The sequence below is a fragment of the Ovis aries genome, chromosome 13, assembly GCF_016772045.2.
Source record: "Ovis aries strain OAR_USU_Benz2616 breed Rambouillet chromosome 13, ARS-UI_Ramb_v3.0, whole genome shotgun sequence".
Classification (NCBI taxonomy): domain Eukaryota; kingdom Metazoa; phylum Chordata; class Mammalia; order Artiodactyla; family Bovidae; genus Ovis; species Ovis aries.
The window spans coordinates 24,286,513-24,305,619 of record NC_056066.1 but is presented as its reverse complement, the minus strand read 5'-3'; the positions used below and the strand labels follow the sequence as shown (position 1 = coordinate 24,305,619).

Sequence of the window (19,107 nt, the reverse complement as noted above, 5' to 3'; positions counted from 1 at the left end):
GCTAAAGCTGAAACTCCAGTACTTTGGCCACCTCATGCGAAGAGTTGACTCATTGGAAAAGACTCTGGTGCTGGGAGGGACTGGGGGCAGGAGGAGAAGGGGACGACAGAGGATGAGATGGCTGGATGCCATCACTGACTTGATGGACATGAGTCTGAGTGAGCTCCGGGGGTTGGTGATGGACAGGGAGGCCTGGAGTGCTGTGATTCATGGGGTCACAAAGAGTTGGACACGACTGAGCGACTGAAGTGAACTGAACTGAACTTTCCCAGTTTGGAACCAGTCTGTTGTTCCATGTCCAGTTCTAACTGTTGCTTCCTGACCTGCAAATAGGTTTCTCAGGAGGCAGGTAAGGTGGTCTGGTATTCCCACCTCTTGAATATTTTTCCACAGTTTGTTGTGATGCACACAGTTAAAGGCTTTGGCATAATCAATAAAGCAGAAGTAGATGTATTTCTGGAACCCTGTTGCTTTTCCAATGATCTGTCGGATGTTGGCAATTTGATCGCTGGTTCCTCTGCCTTTTCTAAATCCAGCTTGAACATCTGGAAGTTCATCGTTCACGTACTGTCGAAGCCTGGCTTGGAGAATTTTGCACACTACTTAGCTAGCGCGTGAGATGAGTGCGTTGCCATTTTCTGGTCGACTTTGCCATTTTCTAAATGCAACGTGGTCTTTTGTAACGCTTTCTTCCCTCCTGTTACCTGGGGGAAATAGCCTGCTCTGCTTTCTCCATGCATGCATTTCAATTTTGTACATAAATTCTTTATTCAGAGAATTCTATTTAGATCAGGTAACCTATCTCGGTCAGTGTATGATCTTTCTCAAAGTCAAGGGCCATGTTTTAGGATTTAAAAAAAAAATGTTCTAGTGTTTAGCACAATGTCAGACATAGAGTAGATGGTCAATGAGATTTTTCTTTTTTAAATGAGTAAAGGCATTATAGCAATTATATTATCAGAAAACAACCTCATCACTAAGATCAAATATTAAAACACTGGCTCAAAAAAAATCTATCTAATGGCTTTAACATATATTCAAATGGAGCATTTTATATTTATTAATTCCAAAGTAATGAAAATACATAATATAAAATAACATAACTGAAAGTCAAAGTGTTAGTCACTCAGTCATGTCCAACTATTTGCCACCCCATGGACTGTAGCCCACCAGACTCCTCTGTGCCTGAAATTCTCCAGCCAAAAATACTGGAGTGGGTTTCCATTCCCTTTTTGAGGGGATCTTCCCAACCCAGGGATTGAACCTGGGTCTCTTGAATTGTGGGCAGATTGTTTACTGTCTAAGCCACTAACATACGAGCATAAGATTATATATTCAAAATGTATATTCTGTGGTCTGAGTAAATAATTGTTTAAAAAATGAATTTCTTTTGGGGCTCCTCTGCTGACTCAGTGGTAAAGAATCACTTGCCAGTGCTGGAGCCACAGGTTCAATCCCGGATCCAGGAAGATTCCACATGCTGCAGGGCAACTATGCCCAGTGCCGTAACTATTACGCCTGTGCTCTAGAGCCGGGGAGCAGCAAGCGCTGAGCCCACCTGATGCAACAACTGAAGCCTGCACACTCTAGAGCCCTTGCTCTGCAACAAGAAAAGCCACCACAATGAAAGCTTGCACACCACCAGCAGGGAGCAGCCCCTGCTCGCCACAACTAGAGAAAAGCCTGCACAGCGGCAAGATCCAGCACACTCGAGGCGAAAAAAAAGAGAATTTCCTTTAAAGCCTAACTTATGTGTTTGTAAAGAAGAATTATCAAGAAATACAAAATATAATAAAAATTATATTCTTAATGGATACATTCAACTGAAATTTCTTGTTTAAGAAAGGATTGTTTACTTGCTTGTGGCTTTCTCTAATTTATTTTGGTAATATAAATTTACATTTTGGAAATATGGAAAATAAAATTAATCTGAACTCATTTGAGATGCTTTTTCTGTTGCAAAAAAAGGGTGAGAAAACCACACAGGTAGAGTTTCGTATTTGATTTAAGGCCCTGGAAATCATTAACTCAAGAAACCGTAATAGTTAACCAAGTATAGCAGCATCATTAAGAAGGCCTTTCTTCTGTGAAGATTTTCAAATTCCCAGACACTTATCCTACCCATATCTGGCCATGAGCTAAGATACATGGTATTATGTGATTCTAGAGGAGATAAATGCCTTATAAGCAGACAGACAAGTAGAGACTCATGGTCGTTTTCTCATAAGTGTCCACTATTAACAAAATTATTCTTAAGAACATATACAGCATATAATGATAAACAGAGATGATTTATTAGCTTGGGAGAATTTTTATAACTATATCCCCCAATAACAAGGTAACCACACACTCTTTCATCTGTTTTTTTTGATTTTTCTAATTCTGATTTTTTTTAAATGGCCAGTTCTGATTGCTTAAACAAGCCCAGTGAAATAGAAGGATTTTGAAGATAGGCTGGCTCATTAGATCTGACAACATAAAGTTAGAAGCAATATAAACAACAAAGGAAAACCCGAAGTACAGGGAATGGAAGTGAAAAAGTAGCTCAGGTAGTAAAATATTCTACTGAGCTTGGCAAAATTTCTCATTTGTGATTGTATACAATCGCCTAAGCTTTTATAGAAGAAAAACTTCACTGGGATACAGATCTAAAATTTGGAAGGTACTGAATAACACAGATTTTAGAGAAATATTTGCAAAAATAGAGTTTGCCACTTTAGGTTTCAACTCTAGTTAAAGGAGAAACAGAAAATCATTTTGTGATTTTCTAACTTTATCAAGCAAAGAAGTACCTTTCTTTATCAGGTGCATTAGAGATAAGCAGCTAAACATAAGCATAATAAGAGTGCTTGCAACTTTCCAGCATGAAATGAACCTAATTATAACTTAATTACATATATATTAATAATATCCAAAAAGAATTAGCACAACAACTGTCTAGTCATCTTGAAGTCAGAAGAAGCAAGTTAGCAACAGACAACTAGGAGTATAGGTTGCATAGTACAAAAGAGATGTTATATATTCGAGGTCAAAAGGAGTCCATGTCAAGGAAGCAAACATTTGAAGGGAAATTAGTAGTTTTTTTGGGGGGGAGATGGAGTTGGGTTGGGGGGTTCCATGGTGGCTCAGGTGGTAAAAAATCTGCCTGCAAAGCAGGAGATGCAGGTTCAATCCCTCGGTGGGGAAGATCTCCTGGAGAAGGGAATGGCTACCCACTCCAATATTCTTGCCTGGAGAATCCAACGGACCAAAGGAGCCTTGCAGGCTACAGTTCATAGGGTTGCAAAGAGTCAGACATGATTGAGCGACGAACACTCTCTTTTTCACTAGTAGTTTTTGCCTTTTCCTCGTAGGCTAAAGGAAAGGGGGGGCGGAAACACCACTGATGAGGAGATATGGGTCTTCCCTGATGGTACAGTGGCTAAGACTCCACACTCCCAACGCAGGGGGCCTAGGTTTGATCCCCGGTCAGGGAACTAGATCCCACATGCTGCAACTGAGAATTCATACACTGCAAGTAAAGATCCCACGTGCTGCAAAGAAGACTGAAGATCCAGAGTGCTGTAACTAAGGCCCAGAGCAGCCAAATCAATCAATCAATTAAAAATAAACTCATTCTAAAAAAGGCATTAACTTAGAGTGTGCACCTTCGGTCCTGATCAAAAGAAGCAACTCTAGGCTTTTTCTATATGTATCAAAAGAGATAAATTAAATGATTTTAAAGTTTTTATCACACTCTAAAATTCTGAGACTATTACTTCTCTTTTTCCTTCAATGGCCTATGCTACTTCTGTACAGGTGCATTGCATTTTTTTAAATCAGATTTGAGAGTTACTGACCTTTCTGGGATAAATGAAATATGCCAAAGTAACTAATAATATGCAGATTAACTCAAAGGAAACCCCAATTTAATTTTAAGAGGTGGTTTCATACTCTTTTTCTGACATATTACATGTTCACAGCATCAAATAAGCAAACGAACTATCAGAACATAGGTTCTTACTTTTCATCTGTTACTAGATGGAAGAAAAATGCAGATAAGATTAGTCAAGGAAAGTAAGGAGAACTCAAAGTAATTGTTCATTTTCAATATTTACACAGTCATAGTTCACACTATGCCTTGTTAGAGAAAAATTGCCATTAAACACTGGTAAACAACATTAAAAAGTGTTTAGATTTTATTTGTAAAACAACTGTCCTAGGTAGAGAGCTTCAGTAACAGGTTCGAGAGAGACTTATGGACCTATATAGTAGTGTAGTGCATGATTCTGGACTAATTGGTACCAATAAAGAGTCAAAATTATGATTTCTGTAACTGTGTGAGCATGTTACTTCTGCCCTCTTAAAGAAATACTGTGTCCTTGACTTCAGCTCTCCAAAAAAGTAAGTGGCATTGGTCACAAAGGCAATCAGACAAAGGAACCTATATAATCAGTACAAAACCACTGCTGCTTCTGGAAGCGAAAGTTGCTCAGTTGTGTCCAACTCTTTGCGACCCCATGGACTATACAGTCCATGGAATTCTCCAGGCCAGAATACTAGAGTGGGTAGCCATTTCCTTCTCCAGGGTAACTTCCCAACCTAGGGATCGAACCCAGGTCTTCTGCATTGCAGGCAGATTCTTTACCAGCTGAGCCACAAGGGGAGCACAAGAATACTGGTGTGGGTAGCCTATCCCTCTAGACAAAGTCCAGGCCCTATCAGTGGGTGATAACTACTTACTGATATTATCAGTTTCTTACAAGTAAAAGCACTCCACAGATGACATCTTTTAGTGTCACTGCCTACTAATAGATGTGATTACCTCTCAGCTACTTCCCTGTGCAAAAGTCTAATGTACAAGGGCCTAATGTCACTGCAGTTATAAACAGAATCCAGAATGAATCTGAACCCTACTAGAGAGAAAACACACTTGTGCTCCAGATATTAATCTTTTGCTGTTGCTATTGCTGTTGTTCAGTTACTCAGTCGTGTCTGACTCTTTTCAACCCCATGGACTGCAGCACGCCAGGCTTCTCTGTCCTTCACCATCTCCTGGAGTTTGTTCAAACTCATGTCTGTCAAGTCGGTGATGCCATCCAACCATCTCATCCATTGTCGTCTCCTTCTCCTCCTGCCTTCAATCTTTCCCAGCATCAGGGTCTTTTCCAATGAGTCAGTTCTTCGAATCAGGTGGCCAAAGTATTGGATCTTCGGCTTCAGCATCAGTCCTTCAAATGAATATTTAGGGTTGATTTTCTTTAGGACTGACTGGTTTGATTTCCTTGCTGTCCAAGGGACTCTCAAGAGTCTTCTCCAGCACTGCAGTTCAAAACAATCAATTCTTCAGCACTCAGCCTTCTTTATGATCCAACCCTCACATCCATACATGACTACTGGAAAGACCATAGCTTTGACTAGACAGACCTTTGTTGGCAAAGTAATATCTCTGCTTTTTAATACACTGTCTAGGTTGGTCATAGCTTTTCTTCCAAGGAGCAAGTATCTTTTAATTTCATGGCTGCAGGCACTATCCATAGTGATTTTTGGAGCCCAAGAAAATAAAGTCTGTCACTGTTTCCATATCTATTTGCCATGAAGTGATGGGACCAGGATCTTAGTTTTTGAATGTTTAGTTTCAAATCAGCCTTTTCACTCTCCTCTTTCACTTTCAAGAGGCTTTTTAGTTCTGCTTGGCCTTCTGCTATAACAGTGGCATCATTTGTGTATCTGAGGTTGTTGATATTTCTCCCGGCAATCTCGATTCCAGCTTGTGAGTCATCCAGCCCACCATTTCGCCAGATGTACTCAGCATATAAGTTAAATAAGCTGGGGGACAATATACAGCCTTGACATACTCCTTCCCCAATTTGGAATCCATCTGTTGTTTCATGCCTGGTTCGAATGGTTCCTTCTTGACCTGTAAACAGCCTTCTCAGGAGGCAGGTAAGGTTGTCTGATATTCCCATCTCTTGAAGAATTTTCCACAGTTTGTTGTGATCCACACAGTTGAGAGCTTTAGCATAGTTAAAGAAGCAGAAGTAGATTTTTTTCTGGAATTCTCTTGCTTTTTCTATGATCCAATGGTGGTTGGGAACTTGATCTCTATTTCCCCTGCCTTTTCTAAATCCAGCCTGTGCATGTGGAAGTTCTTGTTTCATGTACTGTTGAAGCCTAGCTTGAAGGATTTTGAGCATTACTTTGCTAGCATGTGAAATAAGCATAATTGTGTGTGGTATGTTGAACATTTTATGGCATTGCCGTTCTTTAGGACTGGAATGAAAACTGACCTTTTTCAGTCTTTTTTTTTTTTTTTCTTCCCCTTAATACTTATTTATTTGGCTGTGCCAGGTCTTAGTTGCTGTGTGTGAGCTCTTAGTTGAGGCATGTGGGATCCAGTTCCCTACCAGGGATGGAACCTGGGCCTCTTTTGGGAAAGGAGCACAGAATCTTAGCCACTGGACCACCAGGGAACTCCTAATCTTTCTGATTCACACAGGTGGATAATATTGAACTCCATGTATCCAGAGATGGTCTCAGCCCACACGTGCTGCTGGCAAATAAGACACATGTGAGGCTACGCCGTGTGCACGCTGAACAGCATAGGGCATGCAATCAGGGGTGGATTATGGACTTTTCCTGGTGTGGGTACACGTGTGATATCTGTGAAAAAACATGTTTCTACCTTTCACAGCAACTCATGGTAAACAGAGATCCCATCGTGCTTGACTTAGAATATTCAGGCTGCATGTGCTTTTGAAAGCTCTGTACACACATTTGCTAAGTCATTAATCTTCACCACGGCTTCTCCCCATAACCACGTATTATTATTCTTTAATGGTTGAGAAACTCAGGCAAGATAATTGCCTTGCTCAAGGCCACAGAAGGAGCCTGTGTTAGAAAAAGAATTAGACTTGAGGCTTGTACTTGGACCACCAGGTCATATGTGATGGAAGAATCTCTCTTGAATTGTACACAGAATATTTGTGTTTCTGTGTGTGCCTGTCCATACATACTCAAGTCTGCAGGCAAGAGTGTACATGTTGGGATCACAAGGTCCTGTATTCAATGCATCCTTTTGAGACTCAATATTAGAAAAAAACTTACAGAATTGTGATACATTTATTAACTTAGAAATCTGTTCTCTTCCCTTTTCATTTCTTTGTTTTGTCTGAGAAATAGCAACGCCGGGCAACAAATAAAAAGGCTGAAAACAGAAGAGCATATTCTGAAATATAGAATGTCACCAGCCAGTTATTTTCAGGGACCAGTCCATCCAATCTCAAGGTTTTGATTAATTTTTAATAACTTCTTTGATGGAAGAATTGTTTTTCTGTCTTGAAAGGTGTCTTGGCATAGTGGTGAAGTGTGGAGGTTCATGAGTCAAAATCAATGGAGGTAGAAATCTCCATCTGCCTTACAATCTTGGGAAAATAACTGAAACACTTTTCTCAGTTTTTTCATTTGCAAACTAGGGATGTCAGAAAATTGTTGCAAGGATTACATGAGAGAATATATTATAATGTACTTAGAACTGTGCTGGGGGGACTTCCCTGGTGGTCCAGTGGTTAAGACTCCATGCTCCCAATGCAGGGGCCAGATTTCATATCTGCTCAGGGAACTACAAAGGAATGCATGCCACAACTAAGGAGCTGGCATGCTCCAGCTAAAGACCCAGTGCAGCCCACCCCCCCAAAAATATATACATATATATATATTTTAAAAGAGCTGTTGCTGGGCACATAGGATGACCTCAATAAAGCTTAAAGTCTATCATTATCATTACTACAAGTGTGCAGGAGACAGAGCTACTCTTTTTTCAAACCAAGCTAGTGGTCTAAAAAAAAAAGTGTTTTCCTTTATTTAGAAGAGTTAAGAGGCTATATAAACGAATAAAATCAGAACAAAATAATTTGAGGAAATATACTTAAAAAGAATTCTGGAGAGTACAGAAAACCCAGGAAGAAATGTCACATTCTCAGATGTTGACTCATACTCTATTTCTGAATAAAGCTGTTGGCACATATTATCAACATATATTTCAACATTTATCTTCTATGTGGTGAGTTTTCATCATGAAAAATGTTCTCCATGGGTGAAAACTAGATATTAATGCTACTGTCCTAAAGTTTGTTGATTGCCAAGCTCTTCTCTTCCAGAGGCCAACTGGACTATTGGCTCAGAATGAAAAGACGCCAGCATCATAGTGAGGTAGTTACTCACATCATTAACATGAAGGAATGGTACCCTCAAGCTGGAATAGACAAAGACAACTTCCACTGGGGAACAGAGCACACAGATCTACTGCTTATATAAAAAAAATAACTCCATGTATTTTGGGGCTCAACATAATCACAAAAAAGTTTCTTGGAAATTAAAACAATGATGATGATCAAAATTAGAATAGCTAGAAGATAAGGTCAAAAATCTGGAAAACATAAAAAGACATAAAAGTATAACAGAAAGATAAGTATGGGAAAATTGATGCGATAGATTTGATAGCCAATTCATAGGAGATGCATAAAAAGAAAATTAGAGCAAATACAGAGGAAGACATTATACAAGAATTAATAAAAAAAAGAATTTCCAGAACTGAAGACTATTACTCTTCAAATTGAAAGGGTTCATCAAGTATCCTGTGAAAGTGAATGGGAAGAATCCCACACTTTCAAATACTTCAGAGACATTTCAGAACATCAAGACTAAAGAGGAAATCCTCAAAGCTTCAAGAGAGAGAGAAAAAAAAAAATCACCTACAAAGGAATACATGAAGGCGTGAACGACACGGGACTTTTCATCAACACTTCTTGATCCTAAAAGGTTATGGAGAAAAGCCTTTAATATTATGAAGGAAAAATTATTCTGGGTCTAAAACCTGTCCCAACTAACTGTTGAAATGGGAAGAGAAAATAAAGATATTTTTCAAATATGCATTATAAAAACTCAGGAAGTTTACGTCCCATTGAGTCCTTCTTATGAAGTTTTCAGGAATGTGCTCCAGAAGAGAGAGACCTGTCCAGAGGTTCTAGAAATTAGTCAGGAAAGAGTTGGGCAGAAGGATCAAGGGGTACAGAGATAAATATCTGGAAGGAAAGGAGTTTTATAAATAGGATAAGATCCATTTGTCCTTAGGAGAATCAAAAGTGCTGAAGAGAGAAGACTGGAAACAGTTTTAAGGCTATCAGAGGACATGATGATAGCACACTTTTTGGTTTAGCAATGAAAATATTTATGAGGCCTATTACTTACACACTTTATTGATTTTCAACTTTTAGAATTAGCCTATAGACAAACCATGAATTATGAAAACGAAAAATAACTTATCAGCCTTTTTAATAAGAAAACAAAAGTACAGAAGACAAAATTTAAGGTATAGAGAGGTAGCCATGGAAAAGAGGTAAACGAAAGCTCACTGCACTAATTTAAGAAACCAACTATATGAGAGACTTTTTTTAAAGTTAAAAAGGTACAAGAATACACTCACATTACCAGACAAATTACACAAGGGAAAAAGCGGAAGTCAGGTCCATGAGAACCTACATAAAGAGACTAAACCAAATCTTGTGGATCAAACAAGATAAACATTCTAAAGAACTAACAAACACTAAGATCCTATAGCTGTGGGCAGGAACATACACCAGCTTCAATACAACCTAAGATGGCATGACTATTATTTGGATTTCTTGATATTATAAAAAACCACTTTAAGTACAAGCTTAACACAACTTAACCATCCTGTAAAGAGAACCTTAGCCCTGTTTCGCAATAATTAAAGGTTTCTATTGGTTCTATGCGATATGATGCGTGGCAATGAGAAAAGGATTCTGATTAAAAAGAAACACAAATATACATTCTGATGACTGTCTTCATCAAATAATCCAGTCCTGATGCCAATTTCAAAATTCTTGCAGTGGAATTTTCCCTTTTAGATAGCCCAGATCCTCCTAGGCAGACTCAAAGGAAATACCACCACATTGCTTTATTATCTATCCCTAGTTTATTTTTTACAAAAACTTGCATTATCTATGTTGACCTGGTACCTTGATAATCATTCCTGGTTTTAAATAACTTTTAACTAACCCCTAAATCAAATCTGTTTTCAAAGAAAAACTATTTTCATCCACTAAGTCCATTCAAACCCCACAGGCTGCTAAAAAAAAGTCAGTATTTTGAATAATCTTCAGAATAAGTATTTTGCCTTAGATCGTTGGTTTAAAAATTTCTTCCCCAGAATACCTTACACATATATATATATATATATATATATATATATATGCACACACAGACACACACACACACACACACACCCCATATAAATGTTTGGACACTCTTCAGATTGAGGTAATTTACCTCTCTTTTTAGAAGAATTTCTTAGACTATTATACTGTCAAAGAGAACTTTCTTTTGAAGCAGCCAAATTTAGCCTATTAAGCAACTTTCAACAGCACTTTAAAAATCCTTCATTGTTCATGATATGCATCTTTTATAAAGTATTTTGATTAACAAAATAGCTTTTGTACAAACATGTCATTGATCATAGTGAATAAAATAATAATAATGCAGATTAATAAAAATATTAAAAATTTCCAGAAAGAAATTTGTATCCTTGAAATAACACAAAAATGTATAACTGCATATTCATTGGTGACAGTTTTTAATACAGAAGAGGTCAGGATTAAAATTAAACAATTAACTTATTTTTTCTAGAAAATAAAAACCTCCATTTGTAAGATTGAGAATATTACAACAATTTTTTAATGTTAGCATAAAATCACAGGCCAAATATTACAGTTTTGGTAGAGAGCTCAAAATGTATTAAAATAACTATTATGAATGTTTCTTAGTGACCTAATATGTAGTTCTTGGTATAATGGAGGAAATTATTATAATATTTTAAGCTAGATTTCATTGCCCTCTATTATATACACAAAAATAATAGATGTCTTTATTTGGTTACTTCATTTCTCAATTCCAGGTCAAATATTCAACAATATTCTTGCTCAGGAAAGCATTCTAATAATCACCTGAGAAGACTCATTTAAACGCTCCAGGTAACAATATTAGCAGAGATTTTTGTCATGCTTGGCCAGGAACCATATCGTTAGATTATCATTTCAGATACAAACTGACTTTTTAAAGAGACTGCAAAAAACTAAGCATGCACAAATTCTTTTGCAGTTAATGATGTGCTTCTGGGAGATATTATTTGCTTGTTTCTTTTCATATAGCTAAGCAATAAAAAAGAAACTTCACATGAATATAACTGGATTAAGAAAGTGTGTGAAACACAACCAAGAGTAAAATCTCTTTCTCAAAGAGAAGTGAAGATAATCAGTTTTTCTTTGATCATTTCTTAATTGATGAAAAAGTTGTATTACCTGTATCTTCCTAATTATTGTCTATTTTAGAAATGCACTCTAGGATTTTAGAAAATGCCACACTCACACAAATGGGTACATTTCTGAAACCATGAAGAGTCTTATTCAAGTTACACAGCAGTATTATTAAGAAAGAAGTTTCTAAGCCCAAGCTGAGAAAAGCAGCTGATTTAAAACATTACCTTTGTGTGGCGAAGTCTTCCGCTGGGCAGGAGTGACTGCCGTTTGCACCTGCTGCTGTTTGACCAAATTTCCTTCATTCCCAGTTTTCAAAATCTTCTCCCCTAAGCTGCTTTTTTTCTGTTTGCTGTTTAAATCATCCCTTCTAGACGATGGCAGCTTAGAAGCTGCATTAGCAAAGAAAGGTCTAGCCAAGCGAGAAGGTTTGGACATTTTAAACAGCAGAAAAAAACCCAAACAAAACAATAAAAAGAACCAACTCCAGAATGTTACCTGCTGGGGCAGCAGCTTCTAAAAAATCCTTTGAGCTTCACTTTTCAGCTGCTACAGTTAACAGTATAAAGTGCCTCTGGATGGAAAGTGCTGGCTGCCACTCGGGTTTCTTTTAAACAAAAGGCATCATGCAGTCACAGAGCCCACTTGCTTGACCTGTGGAATGTACATGTGTGTTTCAAAGACGCTGGTGACAGTTTTGCGATGGTACATGCTCCAACTCAGAGTGAACAGCAGATGCTGGAAAAGGGAATGTAATATAGACACACACACACACACACAAACACTCCCTAGCGTGCAGACTAGATGACACTGGACAACTCTGAAGTGGGAAAAGAATGTAAATATTGCCCCACCCACGGAGGTACGATATATGAAAATAATCCAGATGTGTGGTTTATAATACTATGAAGTGCATACCATGCTCAGTTTCCAGGCATTAGTTCAAGCAAGTCAAATCAGTACTTCCTTGCTGAGCACATTTCTATATTATATTCCAAGGTCTGACCATATAACGAATGCCCACCTGCATAATTACTTCTCCTGCTGGTTACAGAACACGAATAGTACCGTGGAAAAGGGGTAAAACAGAAGAGTGTAATTTCCACACATGTTTGGGCTGCCATAGGGTGCCTACTAATTAATGAGAAGGGGAGTTGTGTGTCTGCGAGATGTGGGGCGGGGTGTGTATGTGTATGTGTCTGTGTGTGTGTGTGTCTGCGTGTGTGTGTGTGTGAGGTTGGGGGGCTCTGAGGAACAGATAAATTATTTCACCTTTTAAAGGGTTTAGACTTCATTCTAATGAACAAATGAATACTTGTAATTACCATGCTTTCTGAAAGACCAATAGTAGCAATATAAAAATAAAGTGTGTTCAAGGGGTCATATTTTTTGAGGCTGAAGACATTCGTTCCACCAACTGAACACATAGCCCGCACCAGGGGCACACAACCCCTTCCCCACGAGGGGCAACCATTTCCCTCTCAGTTTCCCATGTCAGCGATTTTTATGACTGGGGTTAAGCTGCTTCCAACCTCAATTATTCTGTTTTCCCTCAGGGGGAATCTACACAAACTCCCTGTGAGCTATAAAAAGATTCTGGGAATGTGTGATCATACGTCTCCCCTCCAAGTGTAAACACCATGCTATTCCCCGTTTATAGCTGATTAATGTGCAGCTACTTAGCACTTTATCAGAGGCAGAATTACGAGTTGGAAAGAGTATAAATTCTGGAATCAATTGGACCTGAAGTTACCTTTAAATTCTAAATATGGGTCCAGCCTTTTTTTTTTTTCTCATCAATAAAATTGGAATAGCAATTCAACTGAAGTGACAGACCTGTACCTTGTCTGTCTGGCACATGATAGCACTCAATAAATGTGAATTTCCTTGCCCTGTCCTTCCAAAAGTTTACAGTTTTAATGATTCCCAACAGGTCTACACAGCCTTATAAAAGATGAGAGAGCTACAAAATCAAATCCTTGACCCAGACCAGAGAGAGCACAGTAAGATTACATTCCTGATTTCCGACCTGTAGATTTGGGAGAAAGCCATGTGAGACCAGACCCTTGACGGTATGAGAAATGTGTCCTGCCGACGAAATGAACTAACTCACTACATTTGCAAATACCACGCTACCATAAAATCCACCCCTATAAATATCTGAAAGCATAACTACCAAATTTAAGTGACCCCTTTACTCATTATAATTCTGTCCAAATGGGATAATTGATGCTTTAATTTATCCACTTTTTATCTTTTACTTCTGCATGAGGACCATGGCTTTCTTAGACCTCTGTGCGTTTCTTCATTTACTTCATCAGTCAGCTTTATTTTCAAGAACACGTTTCGCAATGAAACTGACTTTGACCACATCGTAGACAGTCAAGTGGAGAACATCAGAGTTGTGTTGGAACCTAGGGTCTGGCAGTCAGAAAAGTTCACTCGCCAGCCAAGTGACCACTCTTAAGGCCAGGCCCACATTTTAAATCATGCCTCAGAACCACGACCAACAACGACATATTGTGCAGCTATGAGGTGTGCAAAGCAGGTAGCTGCTGAAGACCCCTGGCACATGTCTGTGCTTGCAGCCTGCACAGCCAGCCGGAAAGATCAGGTCGAGGAAAGAAGCATAATGTCATCCTAACACCATTGGAAGCAGGTGATTTACCTGTGCAAAATGGATGGAAGTATTTCTGAAGAATGGCATTGCAGCTCATCCCAGTGTGCACTCATTCTCTGGGAGAATCTAATATAATTAGACCCATTTTATGATGGAGGGAGAAAACACAAGATCACCTATGGAGCAGACTACTTTTACAGGTTGAGACTGCTTAGTCAGGTTCTCCTGAGAAACAGAATTAATAGAACCCATCTGTCCACCTATCTATCCTGTTAAACATATATACACACATACACACACACATATACACACACAGTTGGTTGCATATAAATAGGATCTATGTTTTATATATATGTGTGTATAAAACATACATCCTATTTATATACAACCTATATATATATACATATATATGTATCTACCTATCTATCCTGTTATATATATACACACACATAAATATGTATATACATGTGTATATATATAGCAGCATACATATATTTATGTATATATTTCTTTCTAGCTCTCTAACTATCTACCTACCTATCTATTTTCTGTTGGCTCTGTTTCTCTGGAGACCCCTGAGAATACATGTACACGCACACAAATACACACATATATATACAAGTACATCCATGAGGCTCCACGTCAGGCCCAGTGGATTCACATGGTGGGAACATGGGACTCTCAGAAATTTACAAACATCATTCTCAGGTGACTCTGATGCTCAGTGGGCTTTGGAGCCACACTAGGTCATCTCCCTTCCCTGTGCCCAGACTAGCGGCTACTGGATCAGGTTTTTCTTGGCTGCCCTCCAGGTGCTGCTGCACCTCAGGGGGTAGGGCTACCGGCAAAGCTGTTTGCTCTTTTGCTCCTTCCATTTTTCAGAGCCCACCTGCCAGAGCAGTTTATGTGGTGTGTCCTTTATGGGGGCTCCAGGGAAACTGTCTGAGAACACAAACCCATTTCACTTGTCAAGAAATCAGAGTTTCAGTAAGCAAACCTGGTTTCAGTAATATATTTGAGTAATTCAGTAATATTTGTCTTATCTCATCACTCAGAAAGCAGACTTCATGTCTGCACCAAAAACGCATCCATTGAAACAGCATTAGTTCATCCACAAGGCTAACATTTTAAAGCATGTTGAACACTACATGGTTCAGTGTCTTTCCTCTATGCTCACTGAAAGTGTCCTGGGATGCTTTGGTACTTAGTGGTTATCAAACCCTCAGGCCATCATAAAGTTGGTCAACAATGGTGGTTTATTTTTACTTTAAGCCAAGAAAATAATTGAAAGCTGACACACAAACATTTGCCTGGCCATGTACCCCAACAAAACCCTTAAATAAATGAAAGATGGACATTAAGGGGAGAAGCTTTATAATTTTTTTCTATCTTTGCCTAATTTCAAAAAAGAATCTTAGTTGACTTGTAAAATATATACACTACTAAAATAAATTTTGTTTAGTTGCTCAGTGGGGTCTGACTCTTTTTCGACCCCATGGACTGTAGCGTGCCAGTTTCCTCTGTCCATAGGATTTCCCAGACAAGAATACTGGAGTGGGTTATCATTTCCTTCTCCAAGGGATGGTGGGATTGAACCCACATCTCCTACAGTGCAGGTGGATTCTTTACTGCTGAGTCACCAGGGAAGCCCAGAATGAACTTAATGTACAGTTAAAATAAGAAATAAATAATAACAGAGGCTAGAGAAAAAGTCAGAACATGGAAATGTATTTCCACACTTAAGGCAGGTAGCAATTTGACTCTAAGCTCCTGGCACAAAAGGGGAAAGGGAAAGAGGAAAATTTGTGGTCTATGTTATTTCATCATTGTTTGATTCCAAAGTTAGGGAGCTGCCATTGTATCACAAGTATCTTGTTTGAATTGTGAGTGACTGGGCTTCCCTGGTGGTTCAGATGGTAAAGAATCTGCCTGCAATGCAGGAGGATCCAGGTTCAGTCCCTGAGTTGGGAAGATCCCCTGGAGAAGGGAATGGCAACCCACTCCAGTATTCTTGCTTGGAGAATCCCACGGACAGAGGAGCCTGGTGGGCTACAGTCCATGGGGTCACAAAGAGTTGGACACAACGGTGCAATTAACACTTTCCTTTTTCAGAGCAAAGACAACCACCTTACAGAACAAACCCTCATTTTCTCTAGGATATAGTACACATCTATTGGCTTGTTCCAAGAAAGCTCCTTTAATCCACAGTAGACAACTTTTCTCCTCTCATCAACTGGCAACTTGCCTATCTACTCCAGATCTTAAGAACATTCCCAGACTAGGATTGTGCCCTAGCTGAGCTTTTGGACTCAGGTTTAGTTTGAATTCTTGGGCTTTCTTCCCACTTTTTATCCTTTCTTGGTTACTCCACAATGACCTAACCACAGCATTGCTCAACACTCTGGACCTTGATGTTAGCTTCTGCTTTGGACTTTTTGTAACAAGCCTCTTACATGTACTGGTGATGACCTTGACTCCCTGGGGAATCTGGATTTTCTCCCTGAGTCTCATGATCTCACTGTCAGTACCTCTGGAATTGGCTGATCATCCTTTTCAAATAGAAGTTTTCTTATTTCTCTAAAATTCCAAGTACTTACAGTCTATTCTAAACTACTCTTTCAGTATGAGAACATCTTACTGAACCACTTTAAGTGTTATCACTAAAAGTCCCTCACTAGTGTTCATTGTACTCTCAATCTTCCCAGACCTCCACCCCACATATCTCTTTATTTAGCTTCACATCTAGATCCCTCTAGCTCTGCCCACCTCCCTGGAAATTCACATTCTGCAGGCATAATTCCTTATTGGAGAGGCAACATTCTGATGTTTGGAGGATGGGGCTTGGATAAACCAGCTAGCTCTCCCCAGGAACCCTCTTCCTCCTGGCTCTGACCCTCTGCTATAGCTCCTGAATTCTGCTTTTGGAACCACCCAAATCCCTCCTATAGGTTTTGAACAGACCTTCTCTTGTTTTGACCTGAAAATTGAGATCATTCATAAGGTTGTCTCTTCCCTCATTTCCTCATGATCCATTAGAGAAGACTTGCATGGGTACTTCCCTGGTGGTCCAGTGCTTAAGAATTTGCTTGCCAAAGCAGAGGGCATGGGTTTGATTCCTGGTCCACGAAGATTCCACTACGCCTGTACTCTCAACAGGAGAAGCCACTGCAATGAGAAGCCTGCACATTGCAACGAAGAGCAGCCCCCACTCGCCACAACTAGAGAAAATATGCACATAGCAATGAAGACCCAGCACAGCCAAAAAAAAAAATAAATAAAATGTTTTCAAAAGAGAAGTTTTGCACGGAGAGAGTTCTGTGTACTAAGTGGGGTTTTCTCCAAGATCTGGATACTTGCATTGGCCCTGGCCACCTTTCCAGGCAGCCACACTCTCTCAAAAGGTGGAATGATGAGTGTCCTCCCATCACAGTGTGGAGGCTAAGCTGCAGATAGGGACTTGGTTATCCCAACCTGCAGGATGTCCTCTGGGTTGGTGAGAAGATGGAGATGACAATCCATGTCCAATTGAGGATGTAAAGGTTCCCCAAGGCAATAGAGATGCCTCTCATAATAGAAGTACTGCAGGTTTCCGCAGGACCCTGTCTCTCCTCGAGAGAGTAATGATCATGAACAGCCATTGTCAACACTTACTGAGCATTTTTGGAATAGGGAATGGCAACCCACTCCACTATTCTTCCCTGGAAAATTCCATGGACAGAGGAATCTAGCAGGCTAACGTCCATGGGGTCACAAAAGAGTCAGACACAACTAAGCAATTCAGCGCGTTGTGCATTTTTATATACACACCATTCTAAGTCATTTTATTCTTCACAGTACCCTAACAGGAAGAACATTGAGAAAACTGATGATAGATGTTTGGGTAAACATGCACGGTGCTGGTCTCTGGACCACTGAGTTCACGGCCAGTTCGGTGTGTGCTATCATTCCCATCTTACAGATGAGTCAAGTATGGCACTCAGAAACCTAGAAACTCACCTCAAATTTCAGAGTGAAGGTACTGAAGCTGAGATGTGAAATCAGTCTGGCTCCAGAGACTGTCCTTGGCTCTAGAAATAAAAAGTTTTACTGTAATCCACACTGCGCGCTGAGTGTGAGCATTCAGGGATTGTTCAGTTACAGTGGTGACCTAGGAAAAGTGAAGCCAACAAGTCTGCAGAGAAGGCTGGGGGAGAAGGAGCCTGAGGGTGGGAGCCACACTCTCCCGAGGAGGATAGGTGCCCAAGTACCAGCATCTCCTGGGTGTCTTGCCCTTTCACATCACTGCCTCCTGATCTTGCTTTCTGACCACATGTCAAGTAAAACAACTTGGTGAGATTGGCTTGGTCTACCAACAGAGGAGTGGATAAAGAAGATAGGGTACATATATACAATGGAATATTACTCAGCCATAAAATGGAACAAAATTGTGCCATTTGCAGAGGCATGGATGGACCCAGAGACTGTCATTTAGAGTGAAGTCAGAAAGAGAAAAACAAATATTATATATTAATACATACATGTGGAATCTAGCAAAGGGGTATAGGTGAACCTATTTGCAGAAATAGAGAAACAGATGTCGAGAACAAACCTATGGACACCAAGGGGGGAAAAGGGGGGGGATTAAATAGGAGATTGGGATTGACATAAATATACTACTGATACTGATACAGATAGTTAATGAGAACCTCCTGTATAGCACAGGGAACTCTATTCAGTGCTCTGTGCTGACCTAAATGGAAAGGAAATCAAAAAAGGGGGATATATGTATACATATGGCTGATTCACTTTGCTGTATAGTAGAAACACGACATTGTAAAGCAACTCTACACCAATAAAAATTTAAAAAAAAAAAATTGGTCTGCCTTTGGCGCTCACTCTGCCCATAGAAACACCCTGATTTGTTAAATCACTACAGAGAAGTCATTTCACCTCTCATGACCTTGAAAAAGGTGTCCTAGTATCTTCTCTGTTTCAATCCCAAGGTTGCTGCAACAATCAAGTGACATTAAAGAAATATGAAAGCATTTTAACAATTGTAAAATAACACATGAATTAAAGGTAATAATTTTTGTGGATATAAATGACCAATTTTCCTATTTGATCTGCTTGAAGACTGCTTAGGTATCCTAGCAGAGTTTTTTATAAAATGAATGGTCAGCAAAGTTTTTCTGTAAG

The 19,107-nt window shown here is 39.4% G+C and overlaps 1 protein-coding gene across 13 annotated transcripts in view; it reads right to left on the bottom strand.

Annotated features, from left to right (window-relative positions):
• Nucleotides 1–19,107, bottom strand: part of KIAA1217 (KIAA1217 ortholog) — an 815,860-nt gene that overhangs the window by 481,051 nt on the left and 315,702 nt on the right. For 12 of the 13 annotated variants that reach the window (XM_042230511.1, XM_042230525.1, XM_042230513.1 and 9 more), the window contains exon 1: nt 11,540–11,600. The exons of the other annotated variant lie outside the window; for it this stretch is intronic. The gene's annotated coding sequence lies outside the window, so the exon portion shown is untranslated. Of the gene's footprint in view, nt 1–11,539; nt 11,601–19,107 lie in introns of those variants that run through there. 13 annotated transcript variants of the gene reach the window in all.